The sequence below is a fragment of the Phocoena phocoena genome, chromosome 17 (assembly GCF_963924675.1).
Source record: "Phocoena phocoena chromosome 17, mPhoPho1.1, whole genome shotgun sequence".
In the NCBI taxonomy this organism is placed as follows: domain Eukaryota; kingdom Metazoa; phylum Chordata; class Mammalia; order Artiodactyla; family Phocoenidae; genus Phocoena; species Phocoena phocoena.
In genome coordinates this window covers 29,510,760-29,518,640 of record NC_089235.1, presented here as the reverse complement: position 1 = coordinate 29,518,640, position 7,881 = coordinate 29,510,760, and the positions used below count along the sequence as shown (strand labels likewise).

At 45.5% G+C, this 7,881-nt stretch overlaps 1 pseudogene; it reads left to right on the top strand.

Annotated features, from left to right (window-relative positions):
• Positions 1-2,484: 2,484 nt before the first annotated feature.
• On the top strand, positions 2,485-5,129 carry LOC136136886 (D-dopachrome decarboxylase-like; annotated as a pseudogene).
• Positions 5,130-7,881: the final 2,752 nt, after the last annotated feature.

Here is a 7,881-nt window from a genome sequence, read left to right as displayed (position 1 = left end):
GATTAAAGTGGGCTACAGTGAGAAAACCCAGAAAGGATGTGACTGAGTTCAGGACAAGAACACTGCAGGCAAAGCAAGACTGCTCCCTTGACATTGATTCGAAACAGCTATCACATTGCACAGCCAGAGTGTGTGTACTCCTGGTTAACTCCTTTCTTATAAGCCAGAGTGTTTGCCAACTGTCATCAGCATCACTGACTTTCTGGGCCACTTCAGCATGAAGGATCTCTCGTCTGAGGTTAAAAGTGGGACCATTTATGCTTTGTTGGTTTTGGATAATTTAAAGTTTTAAGGGTGTTTTAATATTTTCTTCTTGCTAAAGAGAATACTAAAAGTACTTCACATGTTGGCTGGTGATGAAATCTGTTTTGTCAGTGATTTGTAATGTGCTGTTTGCCTTAATAATTCAGCTTTTATACTTTATCAAAATTATATTTTTGCTTTTATATGTTAATTAAGGCTGGACCTGATACAGTATGTGTCTTCCTTCATAATAGCTTATTGTTCTTCAGTGACCCTATTTAATTTCTTACCACAAAATCTGTTCTAGGGCAAAAATTTTAATCTGATTAGAAAAGTACAAAAAACAATCATCACTCATAATACTTAGATAAAATATTTATGTAAGTATAACTCTAAAGCAAAGGTAAAAAGTTCAAAACCCTGGGCTTCCCTGGTGGTGCAGTGGTTGAGAATCTGCCTGCTAATGCAGGGGACACGGGTTTGAGCCCTGGTCTGGGAGGATCCCACATGCCGCCGAGCAACTAGGCCCGTGAGCCACAACTACTGAGCCTACGGATCTGGAGCCTGTGCTCTGCAATAAGAGAGGCCACGATAGTGAGAGGCCCGCGCACCACGATGAAGAGTGGCCCCCGCTTGCCACAACTAGAGAAAGTCCTCGCACAGAAACGAAGACATAACACAGCAAAAAAATAAATTAATTAATAAACTTCTGGGGCTTCCCTGGTGGCGCAGTGGTTGAGAGTCCGCCTGCCGATGCAGGGGACACGGGTTCGTGCCCCGGTCTGGGAAGATCCCACATGCCGCGGAGCGGCTGGGCCCGTGAGCCATGGCCGCTGAGCCTGCGCGTCCGGAGCCTGTGCTCCGCAACGGGAGAGGCCACAACAGTGAGAGGCCCGCGTGTCGCAATTAAAAAAAAACAAAAATCCCCTTCTACCCACAACATCAAAAAAAAAAAAAAAAAAAAGGTCAAAATCCTGTTTATTTAAAAAGATTAGGGGCAGTAATTTACTTTAATCCAAATTCTATATTCTGGCTTGCAGAGAAACGAATATCTACCTGAGAAAGATGATTATTTTCCCTTATATTTTGTTTAGTCTTTATCGTTTTCTGCTCTGCTTACCAGGGCAATGCATACTTTTTGCAAAAATTTTAACTATTACAGGAATATATGAGATGAAAGTCCCTCTAAAACCACTCTGAAGAGATAACCACTGACAATAGTTTGGGGAACATTGAAAGAATGTTATTTAAACTCCAAGATATTTGCTGCTCATGGTGCCAGGATTAATTTTTCAAAGGGTCATTTTGGTTTTGAACCACAAGGGGTCATCATAACATTACAGCAAGCACCTTTTCACTTAATTTACCCGTCAAAGAACAATTCAACAGAGTAAATCTGAAGGCTTTATTCAGCAATTCATGAACCAGGAAGCATCCCATCTGGTAACTACAAGAGCCCTCCCAGGAGTGGTACACGCAGAAGGCTTTTATAGAAAGAAGGGTGGGGAGAGGAAGTCATTAGTAAAAGAAAAGAAAGGATTATTTTGGACCAGGACAACTTATTTTTGGAGGGAAGAGACCCAGAGAGTTTTATCATGCAGACTGCGTCTTCTTCCTTTGGAATGGGGGGGGTGGGGGTGGGGTGGGGAGCAGGCCAACATGCTGACTAGAAAATTCCGACTGCGTGATTAAGATTACATTTCTGAGGCAGGTTGAAACTGCAGTTAGGTTAGCTATGAAATCTAGGTGGTACCATGGGCTTTAGCAAAAGTGGTGCCATTTGGGGCCTGTGGTTTTTCTCTTTAACATACATTACCCATAAATTTTTCATTAAAAAAAGTCGCACTGCAGCTTCCACAAGTGACTTCCTGTTGTATATGTTAGATGTTTTTGGACATCTCATTAAGTGCCAAGGTGTTCTCCTACTTCCTCTCTCTTGAAGGCTCACCAAACCATCACTGGTCTTCACCATAATGCAAGCCCTTCTTTTCTTCCTCCTAAATAGCAATTTTTTAAAAATGTTTTCATCTGTTATTTCACAGTCTGGTTCCATTTACCCTACATGTTCACTGCAACTTTTCTTGTTTTAAGGGTCTGTAAACAAAAGGAACAGAGTGTCTGTTGTTTATCATCCAGTTACACAAAGGGATAAGTTGCGATCCACTGCAGTTACCCACCGACTCTACGCCCTGAATTTGCCGTCACCCACCGACTCTACGGCCTGAATTCAGGGAATTCAGGATGGCAAAAACAGTATGAAGCATTCTGTGTTTAGGATTACGGTCCCTAGATGGTTAAGATGCATATCTAAGGAAGAATTTCAGTGACCCCAGATTCTTGCACCTTCCCATACATAGAAAGGCGCTAAACTCATTGACGTGAGATATCTGCTTTTGTGATTAGCAATAATTTCTTATCAACATGTTCGCATGACTACATGTATTCCCCAGCCCCAAATTCATATTTATACTGGCTCTTCCTCTACCTCTTCAGAGCAGTACCTCAGAGCTATCTGAGAGGCTGTCTCAGGCTATAGTCCTCAATAAGGTTCCCAAATAAAATAAAACTGAGCTTTCTCCGCTGCTGCCCTTCGCACAGCTTCCCGCTGGACTCGGCAGTTCGTTGAACTTGCCTGCCGGCCGCGTGGCGGACTCAGAGAAGCGGCTGTGCGCGGCCACTGCCGCCACCCTGGGCAAGCCTGAGGACCTGAGCATGGGCCGGGGAGCATCGGGTGGGAGGAGGTTGGCTGACCTGGGTGGGGCTCTGTCCCTGCTCCGACTCCCCAACCGTGAGCCCGACCCTTCCGCACCCGCCCGCCCCGCCACACGCCGAGTCTGGCCTCCAGTTCTCTGTGACCACGCGGCCCCGTTCCCCACATCCACTCCGTGTTGCCTTGCCCAGTCAGGACCCCGACGTTACCTCCAGTAACCCCGGCCGGTGCCCCCAGCTCTAATCCCCTGGGGCTAGCGCATCTCTACCCCGCGCTCCCGCACTCCGCGCGCCCCGGTCCTCAGCACGATCCCGGCCTACACCGGCTTCAGGTTAAGCTTTCGTGTCCCCGCGGCGCGTGAACGTGACGGTGCGGTCCGGCCTGGCCACAGTGGTGAACGACTTGGCGGATCCCGGCGCGTAGCTGCTGGCCTCCTCCATCGGTGTGATGGGCACAACGCCTCTTCGAGTTCCTTACCAAGGAGCTGGAGCTGGCCCAGGACTGGTGCGTAGGGGCAGGGAGAGGACCCTCTTGGGACTGCAGCGTGGCTGGGAGCAGGGATCCCACCTCAAGCCCCTCCTAAGTTTGGGGAAAAAATAAATTTCTCACCCTGTGCAAGAAGGATCTGGTGCCCCAGGGCCCATTGCCCCCTTGCCCCCCCCACCCTCCGTGGTGCAGCCACTTTCAGAGTGGTGGTGGAATTGAATGAATTCCTGGCTCTGCAGTGGTTCCTGTGACACCTGGGTAAGGTGTGGCCTCTTGGACCTCAGTGTTTCCATCTTTGAAGTGGGAAGGCTGTTTTTAACCACTCCCTGGGGGCACTGCATGGGATGGCACTATACCGTACATGCCCTGGCACCTGGCAGGGTGGGATGTTGTTACCCTGACAAAACCAAAGCCAGTTATCATCTGCCTTCAGACTTCTCCACATCTTAGGAAAACAGGAGTAATTTTCTAGAACTTCTCCAAGCAGGTCAGGAGGAATTCTGGGTATGTTCTGAGGCTGGGACTTTTGGGTTCCACGTAAGTTTCCCAGGAGTGGAAAGAGCATTGGACTGAATGTCTGGAGACCTGGGTTCTGGGTCCCGAGCAGCTGGGGGATCCAGACAAACCCGGAAATGAACCATCTCTGATTTGTACCCTTCTCTTCTGTGAATAGAGAGGCATGGATTAAATGATTCCCAAGAAGCCCCTATGGCTCCCAAACCTGGGATTCTGTGGCAAGGTTAAAATTTCTTCCCGGGTGAAAAATATTCCTGAGCCAAGTCCATGCCTACGAAGTACTAAGTGCATGAGAAGCTTGAAAGAACCTTCCAGAATGGAGCCTTCATTGGCCCAGAAAGGCTGGTGAAGAATGATCACTTCCAGGTGGGGCTCAGACCTGGTCCTCAAGCTGGGGAGCAATAATAATTCTAACAATGATAAGTAATGCATAATTTACCATGTGCCAGATACTTGATAGTTAACTCACATGCATGATTCCATTTGATCCTTAGAAGTTTTGTCCCTGTGTCCACACCCCTCATGCGGACATGCCATCCTCATGAGGTAGATACCTCCATTATGCCTATTTACAGATGGGAAAACTGAGGTTGTCACATATACCTCCTTGGCCCCAGGTTATCCCAAGTATCCTGTTTCTTCACTGTCATTTCTGTGAGAGAGACACACTCACTCCACAGACATTACGGGGGTGGGGGTGGGGATGGGGGTCATCCTGTGCTTGGCCTTCTTAAGCCAGGCTTTGGGAAAACAGGCGTCTGGAGCACTGCACATGTCCCCAGGGGGCCTGCAGTTCGGAGGAGAGAGGGCTCCCCTGTGAGCCCACAGACAGCGTACAGTGACCACGGAGGCTGCCATGCTGAGAGTCTGTCCTGGGAGGGCGATGTTGATGTGCAGTCACCATCCCATCCCTGCCATGCCCACTGCCCTGTTGGGGGTTGTGGGGAGAGCATTAATGCGGTGAGGCAGGCTTGCAAAATGCCTGGGGGCTAAGGCAGGCTGGACTGGGAGCCCATGGTGGGTGTGCCTGTCTCGGGGTCTTGGAATGTGAGGCATTAGCCTCACATTAGATGATGACGTCTTTTTCTCTGTCCCCTGAAGGATGATTATCTGCTTTCTTCCCCTGGATCCCAGGCAGATTGGCAAGAATGGGACAGTCGTGACTTTTTTGTGATTGGCATGGAGGGTGTCCAAGGCATCTGTGAGCTGGCAGCCCCTTCCAGAGAGGCCTCCTGGCAGAGTGAGGGCCTGGTGGATACCAGCTTCTGGCACCCCCATGTGCAGACATGCCTGTGACCTGTCAGTTCTCTTCCCCATCCTCATGACAAATAAACGAAGAGAGCTTTGTCTCTCAAACATGAAAAAACTAAAAAATAAAATAAAATAAACCTGAAATAGTGCTCTTAAGCTGTGTGTGTGCGTGTGTGTGTGTGTGTGTTTTCTTTTCAGTCGACAGTTTCATAAGAGATGTTCTGTGGGGGTAAAGAAAAGCTCTGTGAAAAAACAGGTTAGATAGTACATCCCACCCTGGACAAAGTGCATGTTACCATACTGAAGTCGCTGAGCAGTCCTTTGGTGATTAGAGCCACTTAACTTTAAAACAGCATTTTCCAAACAGTTGATTGGACAAAGACTCCCTTCGTTTGGGCAATTAATGTCTTTAACAACCTGAAGAAGTAGTATTCTTTGGTATAGTATTTGAGAAATTCTGATTTATAACATTAATTTTAAAAAGCTATAAAACTCGTATATCATACTATTGTATAAATATTCATGTCTCACTTGAAGAAATTATATATTTTTGAATTCACATGTATTTTATAATGTAATAACCTTACAATGTTTTCTTCTGCCCTCCAAATGTTTCTCATTTTTACTTTTTTCTGTCTATTTATTTATTCATTTTCGGCTGCATTGGGTCTTCGTTGCTTCACCAGGTTTTCTCTAGTTGTGGCAAGTGGGGGCTACTCTTCACTGCAGTGTGCGGGCTTCTCATTGCGGTGGCTTCTCTTGGAGCACGGGCTTTAGGCGTGCAGGCTTCAGTAGCTGTGGCACCCGGGCTCAGTAGTTGTGGCTCATGGGCTCTAGAGAACAGGCTCAGTAGCTGTGGTGCACGGGCTTAGTTCCTCGGCGGCATGTGGGGTCTTCCCGGACCTGGGCTCGAGCCCGTGTCCCCTACATTGGCAGGCGGATTCTTAACCACTGCACCACCAGGGAAGCCCTATTTTTTTCTATCTTGATGGCAGAGATCCCAGGACCTGTCTTGCTACAGCAGTAAGCTTGTATGGTAATTACATGAACTAATGATGGAAAATTCACCAGTGGGAATAATAAATGGCATTGTTATGCTGAGAACACTGTTTCTATTAGAAAATATGAACTAAGAAAAATGAATTGTTAGGTAGAAAGGTGATTTTACATTATTATAGAGGTCATTATTATACATTATATTTACGTTATTAAAGATGTCACAGAAGAAAGATTTGTAATCAGAGAGAGTTTTATACAAACAAACCTTATAGTCTTAGAATAGGAAGGGATATTATCAGAGATAATTTGATAGACTGTCATACCAACTGAAGAAATAAGGAGGAATTCATGGCTTTTTGTGTCTAATCATTAAAGAATCTGAAAAAGAAATTTCTTGATTTAAGAGTTCTCCAAATGCTACATATAATAGAATTGTAAAACATATTGAAAATTATAAAGAACTTAGGAACATCAAAAACAGCCTTCTTACCTCAAAGAAACGGAGACCCAACTTCAAAAAGTTAGGTAATTTTTTTTTTTTTTAACATCTTTATTGGGGTATAATTGCTTTACAATAGTGTGTTAGTTTCTGCTTTATAACAAAGTGAATCAGCTATACATATACATATGCTCCCGTGTGTCTTCCCTCTTGCGTCTCCCTCCCTCCCACTCTCCCCCTCCCACCCCTCCAGGCTGTCCCAAAGCCCCGAGCTAATATCCCTGTGCCTTGCGGCTGCTTCCCCCTAGCTATCTACCTTACTACGTTTTTTAGTGTGTATATGTCCATGACTCTCTCTCGCCCTGTCAAAACTCACCCTTCCCCCTCCCCATATCCTCAAGTCCGTTCTCCAGTAGGTCTGCGCCTCTATTCCTGTCTTATCCCTAGGTTCTTCATGACATTTTTTTCCTTAAATTCCATATATATGTGCTAGCATACGGTATTTGTCTTTTTCTTTCTGACTTACTTCACTCTGTATGACAGACTTTAGGTCTATCCATCTCATTACAAATAACTCAATTTCATTTCTTTTTAAGGCTGAGTAATATTCCATTGTGTATATGTGCCACATCTTCTTTATCCATTCGTCCGATGATGGGCGCTTAGGTTCTTTCCATCTCCGGGCTATTGTAAATAGAGCTGCAATGAACATTTTGGTACATGACTCTTTTTGAATTTTGGTTTTCTCAGGGTATATGCCCAGTAGTGGGATTGCTGGGTCATATGGTAATTCTATTTGTAGTTTTTTAAGGAACCTCCATACTGTTCTCCATAGTGGCTGAACCAATTCACATTCCCACCAGCAGTGCAAGAGTGTCCCCTTTTCTCCACACCCTCTCCAGCATTTATTGTTTCTAGATTTTTTGATGATGGCCATTCTGACTGGTGTGAGATGATATCTCATTGTAGTTTTGATTTGCATTTCTCTAATGATTAATGATCTTGAGCATTCTTTCATGTGTTTGTTGGCAGTCTGTATATCTTCTTTGGAGAAATGTCTGTTTAGGTCTTCTGCCCATTTTTGGATGGGGTTGTTTGTTTTTTTGTTATTGAGCTGCATGAGCTGCTTGTAAATTTTGGAGATTAATCCTTTGTCAGTTGCTTCATTTGCAAATGTTTTCTCCCATTCTGAGGGTTGTCTTTTGGTCTTGATTATGGTTTCCTTTGCTGTGCAAAA